This window comes from Rhynchophorus ferrugineus, unplaced genomic scaffold, assembly GCF_030347505.1.
Source record: "Rhynchophorus ferrugineus isolate W39M unplaced genomic scaffold, kcgeb_rfMv2 rfM8, whole genome shotgun sequence".
Lineage (NCBI taxonomy): Eukaryota > Metazoa > Arthropoda > Insecta > Coleoptera > Curculionidae > Rhynchophorus > Rhynchophorus ferrugineus.
In genome coordinates, this window is record NW_027472587.1 from 13,759,061 (window position 1) to 13,780,131 (window position 21,071).

At 31.5% G+C, this 21,071-nt stretch overlaps 1 protein-coding gene and 1 non-coding gene across 3 annotated transcripts in view; both read right to left on the reverse strand.

Annotated features, from left to right (window-relative positions):
* Nucleotides 1-21,071, reverse strand: part of LOC143200833 (uncharacterized) — a 623,832-nt gene that overhangs the window by 585,207 nt on the left and 17,554 nt on the right. The window lies entirely within an intron of this gene.
* TRNAW-CCA (transfer RNA tryptophan (anticodon CCA)) lies at nucleotides 11,631-11,702 on the reverse strand. Its single transcript has one exon. It is a non-coding gene; the product is annotated as a tRNA-Trp (tRNA).

Here is a 21,071-nt window from a genome sequence, read left to right on the forward strand (position 1 = left end):
TTTAACAACTATATGCCCACCATATGATACAAATCAAGCCGACTCATATCCTCATAACAAATCCGTTGCGTTTTCTTCCGCAAACATAAAGAACTCCATTTGTTGGTCTGGTAATGAAACATATGTGCGTGATGGCGTAATCTGAATCTGATTGGCTCGTACCCAACTGTGAAATGCCTTTGAATAAGAAAACAAATTATATTATTTGAGCGTTCGTTAAATGAAGGTTAAAAGTATTGCCAAAAACTGATGGTGATATGTAAAACACGTTGCACATGTTGATATTTTCGAACACAATGGGTATTTACTGTTATAGGCGACAAAAACCTTTATTTTACCCGCCAAAATTCTTAAGTAAATTAAAAATGTGTGTTTCTGCGTCTGTCAATTTCATAACTCAGTATATCTGAGTTATGAGATCGTTTTCGACGACGATAACTTTAACATAGTTGACACAAAAAATGCCTCAATAATTATTAAGGCATTCTCTGCAAATTTTACAGAAGGAAATGGAGGAACATAAGTAGTAACTGTTCTTATAAAAATTAATAAGTAAATGTACAAATACATTTTGAGCGATTTCGAATAATAGCCATAGCTGGTATTAAACGCTATTAGCAAACTTTTAATTATGTTTAGATTAAAATTGTCATCACAACATTCCAAAAATCAATATGTATCATTTTGCAGAAAAAAAAAGCATTTTTATGGTGATAGGTGATAGGAAAGATGAATAAAACGAGTTGATGGAAAAGTGTGAAAAATCAGTAATCAGAATCAGTAGTCATTCTGACATTTGAAAAGTGCCGACTTCATCACATTTGAAGCATTTACCAAAATGTATACAAAACTCAAAAGGCACTTGCTAAAATCATAAGATACATTAAAATTTGAAGAAACTTCAAAGACAGTCAATCTTAATATTTATGGCAAAAGGCTAAAGCTATTCTTGTGGTAGATTGAGCTCAAAATCATCGACTATCAACTAATCCAGCTACTGGGAAATGCCTCCAATAACAATTGATGATATACAAAAACCTATATGCTCCCATCACTCATCTCCCACTCCATCAACCATCACCTGAATTCACCATCATTCTATGTTATCTAAACATAGATATTTTTGATAACATCTAAACATGTTATCAAAAAAGATTGACAAAATTGCAGGTAGTGGAAAATTATTATTAATATATCAATTTTCTGTTAATAAATACTTTTTCAAAAAAATTATTAAAAAACATACTGGCAATCAAGAACAAATACTTATATTCATCCAAGTTAATTTCGTACAAGCTCTTTTCTTTGATTTACCAAATAAGTCCACCAGTAAGTTTACCAAAAAAGTCACACTTTTGCCTCAAAATAGTCCTCTCACCAGTTGCTAACCACTCAGATGACGATCGTGTTAACTTATGGATTTATGTGTCAGCCATTGTCTCATATCGACGCAAAAAATCCGATTTGTTACGTTTCAAGTCAGCAAACCAACGTTTTATATTTGTTTCTGATGATGCGGAGTCCTCATAACTCACGAGTAACTCATGAGTAGAATATCCGTCCATATTTAGGAATCCACAAGAATTTGAAATACTTATTACAAAACACATCGCGTCAGGTATTTGAAATACAAATTACAAATTACATTCTTAAGATGTAGTTGAAATACAAATATAAAATAACTATTTATATTTCAATTACCAACCCTGACTATGCACATAATGATAACAAATTTCTCCAAGGCATTCGGACTACACAAATGATTTCGAAGATCCGTCGTTCAAACTGAAATTTATTTATTTCTAAGCCTTCACGGCGCGAGCTCAGTTTAACAGTTCGTAAGTATATTTTTATTGTCTATCCAGTATTTCAGAATGATCCCAGATACTCGTAACGTAAATCAATATATTACGGCGAGAATACCTACAAACAACGAAAGAAAAAACGTGTTAAAAACGTTATAATTTACAGCAGAACTAACAGAAACATCCGTCCGATATGTTTACCCTGTGGATTTTTGTTGCAATTCAGTATGGAAACTATTTAAAGAACACGTGTTCGGGTATTTTCTCACATAGTTTTCGGTTCGGAGAAATGTCAGAGAGGTCTTTTCTTTCGCCGCTTGTGTTCGCCGGCTTCCTGATTTCTCGATGTACGATGTAGTTTTGGCGTTCCGCATGCTCCATGCTGTTACGGTTTAATCCTGAGCCAATTTGTTATACTTGCTTTGATATACTGATGTATACAGTTATGACTGTTACAATTTATTGCTCGCTAGAATATAACTGGTAAGTAATCTGAAGGCAATTGTACAGGAGAGGGATTAATACTACAACGCTGGAAAAAATATTTGTAGCACTGTTTTTAATACTAACTCCATTATTTTACGATGTTCTATGCAAATAAATATTCTTTAACTAACTTTGTTCTGAAGTTTTTTCGCTGCATTTCGTAAAAAATCATCACGGTATAATGTAAATAATGCCTGAACATGCTTTAGCAGGTCATACTCTTCAACTGTAATATTCGAAAGAGTGAACTTTCGTCGACCGGGTCCAATTGGCATTCCCAAATCCAGAAAGCAATCCAAAAAGGTTCGGGGATAGCAAACCTGCTATCTTCTCTGATCTGCCCTTCTAGCAGACTTCCCATCTCCATCAAATGCTTATTTTACAACATGTTAATTCGGTCCGTACTCCTCTACAGATCTAATATCTACTTTGTTACCAAGTTTATTACACCCAACCAGGTCAAACGGCTTCAAGTTTTCCAAAATAAGCTCCTCAGGAGAATATTAAACGCTCCATGGTTTGTCAGAAATAATCAAATTCATAGGGAAACTGACACTCCAGAAATCAAGCACTTCATATCTCAATCATTCCACAAACAACAACTCAGCTCAAGTTCTTCTGAAAAAGCGCTTGTTCGCGAGCTGGTCGACATGCTGGGAGCTTAGCACCGCGTCACCACCAAGCTCCCCACCTTTTCCAGGCTGAAACGACCTCATCCGTTGCTGCAGTCATAACTTTTGCCTCCATACAACAGTACCCAGTTGTGTATTAACTCAGGTTTGCGAATCAATAGAATCGCCGTGCCCAATAACGGCTGCCCCATCAGCGGGTGCCATATCCCCAAATTTAATGCAGTAGCAGTAGTGATCCACAGGGGTCAACTGTGAGGCGGTTTCGGCTTAGTGTATTGGTAAGCCCAGAGGCAATCCCACATAACCCGGTCCAACTTGTCACTCCAGGGCAAGTCTTCGCGACCAGATAAGCGTCATGCATTCCGCCGCCTGGTTTTTAGGCTAGAATAAAAAAAAGTGAACTTTCGAGGTGATCTTTTTGGTCACCATCTGAAGGCACGAAGGGGGGGGTGGGTTTGTTACAAAACAATTTTTTTTAATTTTTAGTGAATTCCTTATTTATTTTTTAATGTCAGTTCAATTTTTTTGTTAAAAATACTTTTTCTGTTATATAATTTAGCCTCTTTATGTATAGTTTCTCAAGAACGTTCGAGATTATCGATAATAATCTTATAAACCGGTAGGAGAAGACATTTTCGGGTATTGGGTAAATACGTAAGATTGTAGATTTTTTTTTATAAATTAGTTTTCATCTAGCCTATTGAAAACTTCAGATCGAACTTATCAACACAATCTTAGCAAACCTCGTGTAAACATCTAATACTAGATGTTATCTCTTCCTTTTTTTAATCACTCCATAGTATAAAACAAAGTCGCCTTTTCTGTCCCTATATCCCTATGTGCGCTTAAATCTTTAAAACTACGCAACGGATTTTGATGCGGCTTTTTTCAATAGATAGAGTGATTCAAGAGGAAGGTTTATATGTATAATTCATGCATAATATACTAAGACAACATTGCTAATTTTAGAGGTTTCTAACGTGATGTCGTAAATTAACCTATTTTTTTAGGCTTATTTAGCAATTAGCAAAAACGCTGCCTAACCCTACGAGTTAGATCAAATTAATGTACTACAGTATTGTACACCATAAAAAGGTCTACAAAAAAGTCCGCGATGGTATATGTTTATCTTTTAGGGATAACCCGCATTAACCATTTTTATTGTTTACTTTTTACGTGAGAAAATGGCTTATTTACGAAGCTATTTTAAGCAATACGGCTTTAATCCTTATCGAATTAAGTACCTTAAATACAGTGTGCAATTAATATAGATCAATATGGTTCCTTACAGCATGTAAATTAAACAAATATTTTCGGAGATATTACAAATTTAAAATTTGCGTTTAAAAATGTGTAATGTAATAAATATTTTATGAATTTAGATATTCCAAAGATAGCAAGAAATCTTCATAGTAAGTATAGGGGAAGAGAAATTGTTTTACTCCAAATTTAATGCGTGCAGGCCAAGGGCAGTAATGAATGAACCAAAAATACTGGATCGATTTTAATCATGTTTTCATTGAGTGACATAGGCATATATATTTTATGCCCGTGCAAAGTCGGAGCGGGCCGCTATGTTTTTATATACAACGTTCATATTTTTTCTGTAGTGTATTTAATTTAGTATCAGCATTGCACCCGTGCGAAGCCGGGGTGGGTCGCTAGTAAACAATAAATGTCAAGCAATTGATACATTTTTGAATATTATATATTGTTAAATATCACGACCCTGAGTACAACCCTGTTAGACGATCATTTTTCAAGTGTTTGCCTTTCTACCCTGACGCAAAGCACTTTCTTATTGTTTCTTTAAAAAATTATTTTTCGTCGAAAAAAAAATGTATAACGCCCAAAGTATTTGAAATGTCTGCCTGCCATCCCTGAGGAAAATAAAAATTTTATTGACAGTCGCTTTCTGACAAAACATGTCTGGATTTACAAATACATTTTTCCAGTCATTATACGGGAAAAATGCTTTTATATGTTCTGGAAGAGAAAGAGCAAAAAAAAGCCGGGGAGATATTTCTGGACGTCCTTTAAATTGAATTCAATTTTGTCCTGGAATAAACACGAAACTTTTGTTCGGACCGCTTTTGTTTGGTATCGTGCCGAAATATTTTTGTAGAATATAAAAAATAAACATCTTTGTCGTGAACGATCTCAACAATTTCATTTAAATATCCTTGTTTAGTCTCTGACCTAATTTCGCATCAAGCATCAACTTTATTATTATAATAGTCAACAATATAATTAAAAATTAGGTGTCATTTTAATATTATCTTGTTCTGTAGTAATTGCTGCCCGTTAGTCCCGCTAAAACTCGAGATGGATTGGACCGATATGGCTAACTTCTATTTTAGCATGTTTGTGGAAGTCCTGGGAAGGTTTATAAGCAGTTAAAACAATAATTTTGTTTTCTTATACAAAGTGTCACTGTTACTGTCATCAATAGTTTCACTATAACAAAAGGTCGATATTTTAGCAGAGTGTAGCAAAGCAATTTTATGACTAAGACTATTAATTATTACTGGTTTTATTGGATATGCTTAGTACAATTTTAATTATAAATTGATTTATTACTACATTTCATTTGTACTTGGATTAATTCAAAAGCAAAACGAGTACAATAAAATACATCAATATATATTCGTCAATTATAAAATTATAATAACTTAAGCTATAGTTTACACTAAAGGTATACACTTTATATAAGTTCGTATGGTTTGGTTCGCTTCAATCTTCTGATATCCAGCGCGTTCCCCAGTAGTTGTATTTCTTCCACGTTAATATGATTTAATAATCATCTTTCGTGTTTTAACGCGAAATCTTGCATAACTTCATAAATCCATTTGATTTCTAGGTTATCCTGCAATTCTTCGTTGGTTACGTAGCGATAGGCAGTGGTAATTAATCAAAGAAATCTGTTTTGACAGCGTTGGATGACTAGTTGATTTGAATGTTAAGTGCAGCCCCATATTTGCACCCCATAGGTCCAAATTGGCTTTATGATTGTCTGATAAATCAATCCCTTAATTTTAGATCAAGTTGAGAGTATCTTTCGACTAACCAGTATAGTTGTTTTATTTTGGTTCTAATCTGTGTTATAATTAACATACTAGTGACAATTCTATATAGATCCCACATTTATATGTTTATAAATAAATGTAAATCATATCACCTAATACACAATATACTAAACAATAATCTGAGGGATATTCTATTTTTTAAGATGTGGAATTATAAACTATAACTATTGCAATGAAAATATAGTTGATAGAATAGTTGATTAGAATGTTTAGTGCAGCCCCATATTTGCACCCCATAGGTCCAAATTGGCTTTATGATTGTCTGATAAATCAATCCCTTAATTTTAGATCAAGTTGAGAGTATCTTTCGACTAACCAGTATAGTTGTTTTATTTTGGTTCTAATGTGTTTTGGATGTTTATCTAACATGATGTTTCCATTTTAATCTACCGCAAAGATGGATGCCGAATGTATTAAAAGTTGAAGATAACTTATCGCCTCTGATCGTTTTATACTTTTTAACGATTTATACTTCATAGAAATATAGGAATTTTTGGGTAGGTAATCCATTCGATAACTTGAACATTATTCAAACCATTCTAATGTAAGAATTTACTAGTTAAAGTACCTTTAACAATACCTATTTTAAGGGCAATTGACGTGATATCGAAATAAATGACACTATGGGTAACATTTGTGGTTAGGCCTCATTTGCGTTATTTATTATGTACGTGGGTACCTAATATTGTTCTCCTTTCAGTTACCAAATAATATAGAAAATAATTCCTACTAGGCAGAAGAAAATGAGCCTCTATTTGAACTCACTGAACATTTACTGCTGTTCAGTACTGAACGACCAGATACCTAGATTACGAAAAGTCAATATCGAATACCTGATTTCTTGTACATCAAATGGTTCGATGGATTAACGGTAAGTGACACAGAACAAGTAATGTTTGAACAATGTGATTTTATCTATTTTTTACGGCTTGGCATGCATATGTTATAACAAACAGAAGTTTCAAGCATTTCAATCAATATTTACATACAGACAATGTATTTACACAAATGTTGTCACTGAAGTCAAATAAAGTAAAGATAATAAACATAGACATAGTTTAACAATAAATACGAGAACCTAATATGTTCAAGCACTTCTAAAGACAGATTTTGTAAAATACTTGCGTGTTTTATTTACCCAAATATTACAAGGTTTATACTGGATACACGTTTTCCTTCCACAGAGCTGCTAAAAGTAACTATACAAAATAAATAAATTTATGATTGTTGATCACTGCATACACAGCATTTATAAAATATATCTGAATATTCTGAAGCTCCTCAGCGCATCCGCCAAACATTCAAAAATCTTATTTTAGAAGATATGCGTATAGTTGAGACTGCAAGATGAGCTTAGAACAATATTTAAAATACGACACTGTTCAAAATTCAATTATTAAAGTTGATTCAAAGTTTACTGCTCTAATTATCGTGTAGTCAGAATTGTTAGTGGTGCTGGATTATTTAGTTTTTAATATATGTTGTTATTAAAAAAAACATTAATTAAATATATGCAAATGAAATATAATATAATTGTAAACGTACAATAATACAACAGGTAACTGTATATAGCTGCTAATAATGCTATTTTGTAAATGTGGTGTTAAATAAATAAATAAATAAATAGATATATAAATAAGTAATGCGGATGTTATTGATTTAATATCGAATAGAACTAAATGGTTTGAATTACAAAGCTTATTAGTTCTCGATTGCATTTTTGCAGGTTTTAAAATCAAAGCACTATAATATACTCATTTCCGTAATACTTTTTTTATTTTGATAAGATATGTTTTGTTTTGATTTCTATATTTCTGTCTATATGGTTGAATAATTTATTGTCATACAGATTTCAGTTCATTTCACTTTTACTAATGTTTATTTTATCCCATATACATAATTCTAAATTCATTTTGAGAGATTTAAAATAAGTAACATAAATAATATTGTTATTTTCACAATTACCAGCTTGGTTGTCAAATCACGTACCAGAGAAATTATAATATAAAGTTATTACTAATCCTAACAATTACGACTAAAAATTACACAATGTTGTTAGAAAAACACATCATATAATGTATTAACACAATGAACAGCTGAAAATGTTCTAGGAATCTGAAAAACTGGACAATTCAAGAAATATAATTAACATACTAGTGACAATTCTATATAGATCCCACATTTATATGTTTATAAATAAAAGTAAATCATATCACCTAATACACAATATAGTAAACAATAATCTGATGGATATTCTGTTTTTTAAGATGTGGAATAAACTATAACTATTTAAATGAAAATATAGTTGCCTGCTAATACACTGCACAGTATAACCAAGAAAGTTTATTGCAAAGGCTTCATTTACAGATCTTAGGTTTTTAATTAGGTATATAAACATGTCTCTAACATTTTATCTAACATTCCACAAAAGAAACCTGAATTGTGTGAGAATATTAACAATATTTTTAACGTATATATTTTTGTTGTTTTGAGTTTTTTAGCACAATAAGAGTCACTGAGATGAACACTTCTCTAAAGAGAATTCAGAAGAATTCCTCCTAAGACGAAATGTGTAAATGTCAAAATAGGGAGATTGGGTAAAAGTTGTACAAACGATGGAAAATATTAGGCCTATAAGTTAGCTTTTATTTAGAGAAAACGATATATGTATTTTATTCAAAGTATTGTCCATCGATAGCCGCTACAATTTCCCATCTAACTTAGAAAGAATGATACTTACAAAAACTGAAGCGCTTCCCAGACTGAGGAAGAGCAAGGTCTGGAGAATACGGTGGGTGAGGTAGCACTTTCTGTTTTAATGTTGCCAAGTATGTTTTCTCTAGTTTTTCAACATGTAGTCGAACGCTGAAGAATAGCATTGTTACGTCTTTGTTCGTATTCCGTTCCATTGATCGTTTCATTAGGTTTTAGCAGCTCATAATATACTACACCAAGCTGATCCCACCAAATACAGAGCATTAGCTTGGAGCCATACATATTCTGCTGTTGATACATAACGTTGTGATCCCCATGATTATTCGTATTCGTCACTTAACATCACTATTGTTACTGGTGACATTGCAAATAAATATTTTCGTTTTTGCCTTTGAAGTTGCACTTCACATATAACCAAACACCTTTTAAGTTCAATTGATACGGCCCAAGTTTTGGATTAACCCCACGTATTTCAAGCAATTAGAAATTGTCTCTAGTATTATCCCTAAAAATTTTGTATAAGATTCTTACGTTTTATATGGATCATCATCGAATAATGTCTTGAAATCCTCATCTGCAATTTTTTGCCAGTCTAGAGCGCTCTTTGTATTCGGTGTTAAAATCACTACTTTTAAAGATAGAGCACGGCCTATACAGTACAAGTTCACAAATTTCCAATACACGTAAACATTTTTGTTCACACAAGTACGAAATGACACATACAAAGGCCGTCAGTGAGACATCAGCATGAAGTTGTTTACAAATATACCTGTGATCTATTCTAAATCCCTTAAAATTAATTTATAGGCCTGATATTTTAAATAAAATACACAATATAACAAAAAATCATCAAACGTATTTGTGAAAGCCCAAAGAGTCACAGAAAAACCTTTAAAGGTATGTAAGAGCACTGAGTATTATTACAAATATAGATATAAAAGTAATTTATATACTTCTAGATATTCAATTTTGAAATCTGGTGTAGGTCGCTAAGCAACGCAAAACCCACAAATATATCTCCGCTTTTCTATATATATACCATATATTCTCAGATTCTTATTACGGTCCTGTTTTTTCATGTCAGCCACTCTCCACATACCTGAGAAAAGAACGCCAAAAAAAAACGACCCAAGAAAATGATCGGGATATAAATATTAAATTTTTAATACGAGCCAAAAATGATTTATGGGTGGAAATTAAGCTTGTATGAAATATCCGGAATATATGGCTTTCGAAAGGGGATAAAAACAGGCAGAAAAAGGATCCTTTTGCGGATTGCTTTTCTGCGTGACAAGCAATATGGATATAACTTAAGGAAACGTTACAATTTAATTTCTATTCTTGGGAACGCGTAATGAAACGTTCGTATTTGAATGATGGATGCGGAGATATTTACTAAAAATAAGACAGATTTAGGATTTCTAAATAAATAATAATGTTTTTTATTTACCTCATATTTTTTCATGTTGCCTATTGCATATATATATATATATATATATATATATATATATATATTAATTGTCTGTATATATATATATATATATAGAATATCACAATATGTCTATACATATCTATATATATATATATATATATATACATATATATATATATATATATATATATATATATATAATTCATTACATAATATTAATCTCTTAATGCTACAGCGTGAACAATATTTTTACAACATTTAACAATAATACAACAATATTTAATACCAAAGCTAATACAAACAAACTTGATGGTTTACCCACTCGAGAGCATGCAACGTATAATTGTCCATGTGAAAAATATGGTTTTCTCAAATCTAAGTCACAAACATACATTGTTTGGCCTTACCAAGTGGTAATAATTAATGTTACCGAGCGGGATAGAAAATGGTAAAATTATTAAAATGACTATTAAAAAGCAGGGGTTGGTGATAGAAAAGTGAAAATTTAGGGTTGTATGTATTTTTTAATGCCACATAATAAAAAATATGAAACAAATTTTGGGGTGGACACCCCTTATCACTTAGCGGTTTGAAAAATAAATAGTAGCCGATTCTCACACCTACTGAATATGCATAAAAAATTTCATAAGAATAGATCAAGCCGTTTCGGAGGTGTATGGGAAGGAACATTGTGACATGAGAATTTAATTGAGATATAAGATAGTGGTATAGAGTTGCTTGGACGCCAATCCGAATTAACCGTCCACAATAAAATACTATTATACAAGCAAATCTGAACGTAGTTTGGATCTACGGGGTGCAATTATGGGTTTGCATATAAAGTGCAAATTGATATATAAATCAAATACCAACATGATCCAAACTTACCCAAATAAATAAAATTTTGATTTTAATAGCACAATTTAACATAAGCAATCATTATAGACATATACTTTTTGATCAAAACTTTATCAATGTTGAATTCGAGGCTACAGAAGCGTCTGTTCAACATCACCATAAATGTCATTGAGGAAAGTCGAATATAGGTATTATATCTGGTGAATACAGCAAGTGGAATAGAAGTATCTATCTATATATATAATGGGGCATCTAGCTATTATATGTTAATTGAGGTAGACTTTGATGATTTAGTAATAACACAAATATTAATACTATGAATACATTATAAAAAAAGTATTTCAAGAAAATGATAAAAAAGCCAGGACTAATAAATGAGTTATATGCTCCTCCAAATAAACTTCAACGGTGCCAAGTCTCATATTTCTCCATACATGCAATATTCTTAAAAAGGTTTCCAAAGTTATGTTACGTAGATATATGATATAAAATGTTAGGACCAGTATTTCCAATAACACACACCTTCAAACTAGATTGATTGTCGTATTATTCCGAGATAATTACGTTCAAGAATTATATTATTGATGGAAGATTTTTCTGGGGTTAAAAAGCCCAATGAGCCCGGCGTGATTCGAACACACAACCTTCTGATCTGGAGTCAGACGTGCTACCGTTGCGCCACGAAGTCTTACAAGCTTATATTCTTTATACCGAAAATAAGTCGTATATTATATATGCTCTATGAAGTCAATTTGGATTTATGTAGCTCAAAAATGGTGTAGTAGTAAGTCTTAAAACTTATTAGTGATCCAAAACTGGCAAGAAAATTCCTTAATGAACTATCAATGCTTATCGCTATGTAACCAACGGAGAACTGCTCAAATGGATCAACGAAGTTATCGAAAATCGCAGAAATGTAGACAACACACAGATAATAAGAAAATTAAAACGGACTAAACCATAAAGACTTGTATAAAGTATAATTCATATTTTAAAACAAATTTATTCATATAAATTTCAGACAATAATCAGTTTTGATTAATGATATTTTTTCACATTTCTTAAAAAACCATCAATCTATCACCTAATTTTATTAATAATTACTTTCCACTTTATTAAATTAGTAAACACAAAACAAAAATATTATTGTAAACAACGTGTTCTCTAACCGCATAACGGACAAGAAATGCACGTGATGGAAATTACAGTATGCGTTAATCGATCATTTCTGAAAGGTAAACACACCAGACCCTGGCAAAAAATAGGACGGACAATTATAAATTAGAAACACAAGATCCATCAGGTTTGGTTAATAAATAAAACACAAAAGTATAGATAGGGATGTTAACACAAAATTGCAATAAATAGCCTAACCTTTCAGATTGACCTCCTATTGGTCGACAAATATATTGTGTGTATATATTAACAATGTATCGATTCAAATGCGTGAAACATAATAATCAATCAAATCGAGCTAAACATAACTGTAACATAAAACATAAATAATTAATACCTTCAGTATAATCCCCATTACCACAAAACAATGTGTATATAACATTCATTTTTAAATCAATAGTAATACAAGTGGCTTAAATTACCATTGTAATTATTTGGGATTAATCATGTTGTTTACTAAATAAATCCTCATTACTCTAATATTATAATATGTCGAATTAAATAGTTTTTATATTATAGAATGAATATTAATTATATATAATAAGTAACTATTAGGTTTATTATAATTAAACTCACATTCAAGATAAACCGTTACAAGCTCAATACTCATCGAGGATAAACATATAGTCTACTCAAAGTTATTTTGTAAAGACGTCAGTTAAATTTGTGACGTTAAAGCGTCGGAATATTGCTACATAAACTCTGGGTTTTAGTATATTTTGTCTTTGGCCTATAACAAAATTCTAATAAAAATAAAATAATGAAACAAAAATGTTATCACATATAATTTATTCTAACATTGTAGTATATCTAAAACCAACAGTTAATTGTACAGCCACAATAGTTTATAGGTTAGAGTTTTAACCTTTTATTACTAGTGTTTTCAAGAAATTTGCATACTTTTGATCGGAAAATTTTGACAGGTTGGTTCGGTTAAATGTACTAATCAACTAAATGTAAGTTATATAAACAAAATGCGTAGACTAAAACGTTTACTGCCATCTTATATGACTAATGAGCATATATAAACTTTAGAACAATATTTAGAAACTTATATATTACACGTGGGATTACTTACTGCAGAGATCTTCTACATATCGTGTATAATAATATTTTTCATAAGAAATACGTTTTGCTCATTGGGAAGATTGTTAAACCATCAAGGGTAATAAAAAAACTCAAGATATATACGTTATTATCTTACATTTATTACGACAAGAAGTAACTACTAGTAGTAGTAGAAGTTCACTCCTGTAATAATACTGTATAAGACCAAACGACTTCTTCTCTGGTCGTATAGTTGGTATCACTTCATTCAAATGACTTATCACCAAAGATCGTGGTTCCATAGCTAAAAACCTTAACTATTATTTTCAGGCAACTTATGGTTAAAACAAGGTGTACACTAAAACCAATAGCAGTTATGTTACAAAATTTAACTAATTCTATCAACTACTACATTATGTTTCAAACCATAAATTTTCGAAGTTTATCTCACACTTTTCGAGATGGAAGTTGAGTTTTGATGATTTTGGTGATTGAAGAAGTTTATTGAGAAGCTAGAACTTATTCTTAACATCAGTATGTTAATAATAAACATATACCAAAGATGAAAATACATCAAGAGAACATATTAAGGATTTTATGTCATATAAAATAGTTATCTATATGCACATACACATATACAGGTGGTTGCATATATTGTATATCATTTTCCACTTTAAAAAAGCATTTCTTGAGAAAAAATTGGTGTTATATATATTAATCGAAATATTTTTCCTAATTTTGTTCAATTTTTCAGATATTTACATCAACATAGTTATACCGCATCGAACTGTTGTTTTGTTTAACGTTTTATATTCAATTTGTTCTATAGACGTCAGCAGATATCTTTTGGTTACCTGATTGATTAGCTTATGAGTCCCTTGCTGATATAGGACTGAGGTTAAAACAGTATGGACCTGAGATCGCAGTTTCATTCGATTTTAGTACCTCATGGCAAGGTTTCATGGTCTTATTTATTCCATTTTGGGGCGCTCCTGGACTGATCCATTATTTTTCTGCTTGGGATTATTCTAATAGACTCACGTTTCATAGCCAGTCACAGAAAATTCTTCTTTTTTGTCTGGTGAGCAGTAAAATGGAATAATGGGGAACGTCTCTGAGAGTCTGAGATGCATTCTCGTCCAATAAGTCTTCCAGTTCATTGTCTCTGACCTTTTTTGGTTCTCCAAACCATTCTTTGTTAGTGACATAAAAGTAGTAATTACTTTTAAATCGTCAGAACAAAAACCAACAATTGGGATATGATGTAGCTGTTTTACCATAAGTTCCTAAAAGTGTTTGGTTTATAAACTGAAAAATTAAATAATACTGGATACAAAATTATTGCTTTATCTAGTGAAATATGAAAACCATCGATTTTAATGATCTTATCATTAGTTTGTATTTTTACCAACAGATATCGCTGACGGTTATGACAGTAAACCCATTAAATAGCGAAAAACCCTTTTTTGCCTCGATATCTGCATAGTTCTGGATCAACCGAGACCTGGGATCCCTTGCCCCGTTGAAATAAAAACCAAATGAAATTATGACGTGTTATCGAAGTGAAATAAAGCGAGGAAAAAACGGGATAACCCTCGACGGAACCCGCACAAAGGAATCGCGCCCGAAACACAATAGAACGCTGGATTTTTTAATCGATTTCGGACCAGCGAGAAAATACAGTTAAAATGATAAATTTCTACCGGCGTTTCCCGCACAGAAAATAAATAAGAGAAAACTATGGGGCGACGGTTCACAAAGCCTGCCGCAATTTATCGCTTTCGAAATTATTATAAGTAAATCGTTTATTTAAAATTTATCTAGCGAAATAAAAATGTTATTAGAAAAAATTATCCAAGAAATAGACTAAACACGGCGAATTTCCTGCATTTCGTTGCATGTCGCCATGGATGTTATTTTTTTTAATTAATTGCATCTTATATTATATATGATTACTACAAATTTATAAGCAAATACACAAGCAAAGCGACTACGGGATAAATACATCAGTATTAGCGTTGGGCGAACTATCGACTGAAAACTGTCGAAGCAGTCGATAGACGTAAAACAGTCGAAACAGTCGATGGTCAAAACACTAACGACTGAAAATAGTAATTACTATCATATAGTAGTTACAAATGCAGGGTTTAAATGTTTTATTCAATTCGTATTTTACATTCAAAAAAAGGATTTTACTATTTATCATTCGCAATTTTAATCTTTTTACCCTGTTACATTAGTAATCTTGAAAAATGTCGCTCCAAAATGCTGCTATATTAATATGAAATATATTGTTACTTACAAGCAAACTACCAAAAAAACCATAAAACTATATATATTAAATACAAATCTATGTAAGCATAACGTTTTAAATCAGTCGAATCACACAAATAGAATCAAAAACAGTAACCAAAAACACAAAACTGACACAGTCGATAGTAAATAGTAAGAAAATTACCGAAAATAGTGACTGAAAACAATTAACTGAAACAGTCACTAGTAAAAAGTAGTTAAACCAGTCGAACCAAAAGTAGCGACTGAAACAGTCGATAGTAAAAAGTACTCAATTACTAAACAGTCGATAGTCGATTTCAGTCGATAGTTCCCAACACGAATCAGTATATATTTTAAAATTTAAAATAAAACTAATCTACTTAAGCTAAAGGTAAAAATACACTTATACACTATACAAGTTCACATGATTTGGTTCGCTTCAATCTTCTGATTTCCTGCGTGTTGTCCGGTAGCTGGATTGCTTCCACATTGCTGTGATTTAGCAACATTGTTTCATGTTTTAAAGCGAAATCTTGGATCACTTCGTGTATCCATTTAATTTCGAGGTCATCGTGCAGCTCTTCGTTGGTTACGTAGCGATAAGCATTGGTAATTAATCGTAGAACTTTGTTTTGGTTGCCTTGGATTACTAGTTGATTTGATCTCTTAGTGTAACCCTATGTTATAAACCAATTTTTTTGATTTTAGGTCAAATTGAGAGTATCTTTCGACTAACCAGTACAGTTGCGTGACTTTGAGTCTAATAAGCTCTGCTTTTTGTGTAACATGATGTTCCAAGTTTAACCTATTATCGAGATATATTCCGAGGTATTTAGCTGAATCTGCTTGAGGAAACCGGCATCAGTCAAGTGATATAATTAGTTTTTTGTCATTTCACCGCAACGCAAAATTAACATGGACAGACTTGTAATTATTAAGTTGCATTTTTCAGTCTCTAGTCCATTTGTAGGTCTTGTTGACCGCCACTTGTAGATTTTCTACAGCTTCAGATAAAGATACATCTTTTGCTAACTGATAACTGTGTCATCAGCAAATGCTCCAAGTACTGCTTCTTATGGATGTTAATCAGTAACACAGATCGGCAACAAATAGGCCCATTGATTATCTTTAACTGATTTATATTACTTTGATATGCTGAAAACAATTAAAACAAACAATATCATGGTAAATGATTATAGTAAATTAAACAAATGAAAATAATATAGAAAGAAATCGGTTGTCAAAATGTTTTGCTGAAGATGCTGCTGAGTTTCTTGGCTCACGGATCAAAAGCCAGAACTGATTTCTGCCAGCAGTGTCTTAATTCTAGTTTATATATTGTGAGAAAGATTTCACTCCCTGCTTTGCCGAAGAGGATGAATTGGCTTATTGCGCCAAAATTGACCATCTAGTTCATTTTAAGACCCAATAGGATACAGCTCAAATGTGTCTTTCTATAGATTCATTAGAAAAAAGCCGTAGAGCAAAGGTTTTTGTGCTTGTCGTTTCTGTAAGTCATTACGTACACCTCAAAGAAATTACCCACAATTCATCACGACCATGGGAGAATCTCAAATAGAAAAATGGATTGCTCCTAAAGAGGTCATAGAAAAATGTTTAGGTAATCGTAAACACCCTAACTATAAACAAATGGTTAAAACGATGCTAAAAGTACTTCAAATTCTAGGTTGCCTATTGAAACTAAAAGTACATTTTCTTCATCCCTCCCTTAATTACCTTTCGGAAATTTTGGGAATATATATATATATATATATATATATATATAGATTTAGATGCAGAAACTCTGTCTCCAGTTTGTATATATTCATTTTACTACAGTTCATTAAATAAACCATGGCAACATTAGCAATATTATTGTGTAACTCCATATATCTACAAAAACAATGTCATTAAAAAAATTAGCAGCGCCATCTCTAATCTAGGATAAATATTCGATATATAATCCACGTAAACCCTTCTAGCCAATTTAGAATATAAAATCGAAAGCAATTATTTTAGTGAACTGAAACAAAAACCAAAAAAATCCTAAATAAATATTAAATGGCCATCAATCTTATTCACCATCAGCAATTTATTCCCATACATCATTAGACGGAGATTTGCTCCAATTACTTACAAAGCCTTTGTGAATTCTCATGTCCCGACTGATAATCCCTACAAACAATCCAACATTGTTCGATCGACCGAATTTCAGATAAATTAGTTCTTCTTTTGTCTGTTAAGGAATGATTATAATAAATGGTGCCTTAAGAAAATGTTATCCGAATCGATACGTCTTTTTGTATCGACGAAATTAACTTTTTACACCATGGAATTAACATTTTAATATTTTTAATGCATTTAAACAAAAGTTCAGCATCCGTTACTATAAACATAATGAACAAATGACATCAGGTTTCTTAATTCCTTAAAAATTTCCATATGTATTTATATAAATTTATAATAATACCAAGACAGAATCAATCAAGAATATAATGGTAATAAGTCTCAATTAAACTTTTCAATATAGAAATTATAATTTCACATATAATTAGATTTATTCCAATATGGTCAAAAAATATTTTCGTTTAAATCTACCTTACCGCATACTTCAACAAATAATCAATAAATATTACAGATATATTCAGATTAAAGAAACTTGGGCTTAAACTTAAAAAGAATTTTAAAGAAATATATGCTAATATACAAAATATATATTTGAATGATTATATATCAATAGAATATATATAGTATCAAAATATATCAATAGAGATGATTTGTTAAGAATGGTGGAAACTTATAATTCTCTTTAATAATCATCTTCACCTTCAATGAAGATACATCAAAGCAGTATTTTCATATGTCGTATTATACCATCAATATAATTATATTAATTTATATGTTATATGTTAGACTAACACATAAAAAGTTCAAATCCGATTAAATAATCGTTTTTTATAAAAATATCACTAAAATTTTGCGATAATTTTATACAAAAAATCTAGATATATCAAGTAATGCAACCGAGCTATTTTTTTTTCATATAAGTTTCTAATCATTTTATTGACCAATTTGTGAACTTTCTCTATTGTCCCGTGTTTGTTATTACTGTAATTGTTTTCAGTCTCTTGATGTATATTTTCTTGAAAACCTTTATGTTTTGTCATTATATGGCATTAGAAATAAATGTTATAAATTTGAATTATAAGAGAAGCAGCCTATTGTTGGGGAGTTAATAAAACCTACTAAATAAAACAACAATCAACATTTTTCTACAGGTCATCATGAGAACAAACTTATGCTCAGGTGTCCGAAAACTTCTTTAAAAGGTCTCTTTTAATCCGATCTAATCTGATTTGTACAGACAATAAAATAGGCAGAAGTTGCTGAAGCAATTGTTATAATTACATGTTTTGAATTCGTAAGTACTTTAAACACTAACTACAAAATAACTCAGCGTCAGGTATTTGAAATATCAAACACATTTCTTGCAATACTTGAATTAAAGGTACCAAATACCATTTTGATTGCCTATAACTTTGCTCAATAAAAAGATAAATTTAGCTGGTCTTTACATATTTGTTCTTCATTATGATTGAAAAATTATATCGGCTGAATGCGATACGCTATGCAATTTTCGTATGTTTTTAATGCACTTTTCATGCCATCCTGCAACATATGAGGCTGAATTTTTTCAATTTCATAACGAATATTATGTAACAGATGTTGAATCGTTTGGGGCTTAATCATATGAACTTATGACTTTAAAAAACCCCATAAAGAAAACTCTAGTGCTGTTAAATACGGAGATCTGGTTATCCATGCTAAACCGCCACTTGGTGGAAAAACGTCATTCAATAATTAAATTGTTGAACGAGCTGTATGTACTGTAGCTCTATTTTGCTGAAACCACATGTCCTCTAGTCGTTGCTCTTCCATTTCAGGCACAAGAAAATTTCCAATCATGTCTTGATACCGTTCAGCAGTAATAGAAACCGCAACACCTTGGTCATTTTCAAAAAAATAAGGACATGATTGCATGAGCAATGAATTCAGCATGAATACCATACCATACAATTGTTTTAGTGGATGCAATGATGTTTCATGAATTAATTGAGGATATTGTGTTCCTCAAAACCGACTGTTCTGTTTATTCACGTAGCTACTGAGAAGAAAATCGGCTGAGTGGCAATAATGAAACGATAATTTTCAATAAATTTTGTCACTATTTCTGTTCGTTCTTGTAGCGTATATTTATCCATAATAAAATGTGTACGTCTACATCACACAATGGTTAAAACGAAACTGAGCAAAACATCACATAACCAAGATGACGAGCAACCAATTTGGTAGCAGGACTTTTGCCACCGGTTATTTGTACTTTTTACTACTTTATACATAACTTTATATAAAAGTTTCTTCAAAGGAAAACAATACAAGTAGTTACATAAAAACAAACCAAATATCCAAATAAGACGTAACAAAGTGCGAAGACTTATGTAAAATCAACTGGAAAAAAAATGTATTCACACAAGCCTAAAGGACAAGAATTAATTAATCAAAAGAATTACGTTTCCGTAAAACGTCGGAAATATCCCCCGACAGATTACTTCGAATACTTTGAGAAATCATTTTTTGCGAGAGTGTGATTCATTATTCGCCGATGTCGGATGATGAACGATCTATTTTTACCGACCTGCTGGGACACACTAAACTATCCAATTTATATTTATTAATGAAATGTCCGGGGAGAATTTGGCTGGAAACTTTATGATCGTTTTAATACAACCATTAATTATAATTTGATGAATTAGTTTTTAAACAGGGACGTATCCTTATTAGCTCTTTAAATTTTGGCAAACCGTGTCGAATATTCCATCAGGGAAAAGTAATAAGAAGTCTTCCTTTTTTTTGTACCAACAAATTACTCATATCAAAATAAGGGATTTAATTAATTATATTGTGAAACCAAAGCGTTACTGTGAATAATTATTTTTAATATAATTTCAGTCTGCCCATGTAATCTGAGTAATCTGAATCCATCATTCAGAGTAAATCTAAAGGAACTAAGTCAGATCGCTTCAACATACAACAACAACATACAACACAACGTTGCATATGGTTACGAACATATATTAATATAAAAGAAAAAAATCGTATAATAAAATATAATAACATAAAAATAACAGAGTAAAAAGGTGACATGGGACATATATATATATATATATAGGCCACCACGCATTCACCATCATCATCAAAGTCAAAGGTTGGCAACGCTGGTGGATTGGTACCATGAGGTTTCCGGCTCTAAAAGACCACCATGACGACGTCCCGCTCTCTTTTCTTTTCTCTACCCTCTTGTAACAGTATCACTTCTACATCTCTACCGTACTTCCTCTACCTAACCTAATATCCTGTCCATGCTCCCATCGACCACATGTATCATTGAATATTGGAATAAATAAGTTTTTATTCAGCCAGTACTTTCAGTTCCCGTGCGAATTCCTTCCACAAAATACTAGTGAGTGTTCGGACAAACAATCGCATCGACAGCCACACA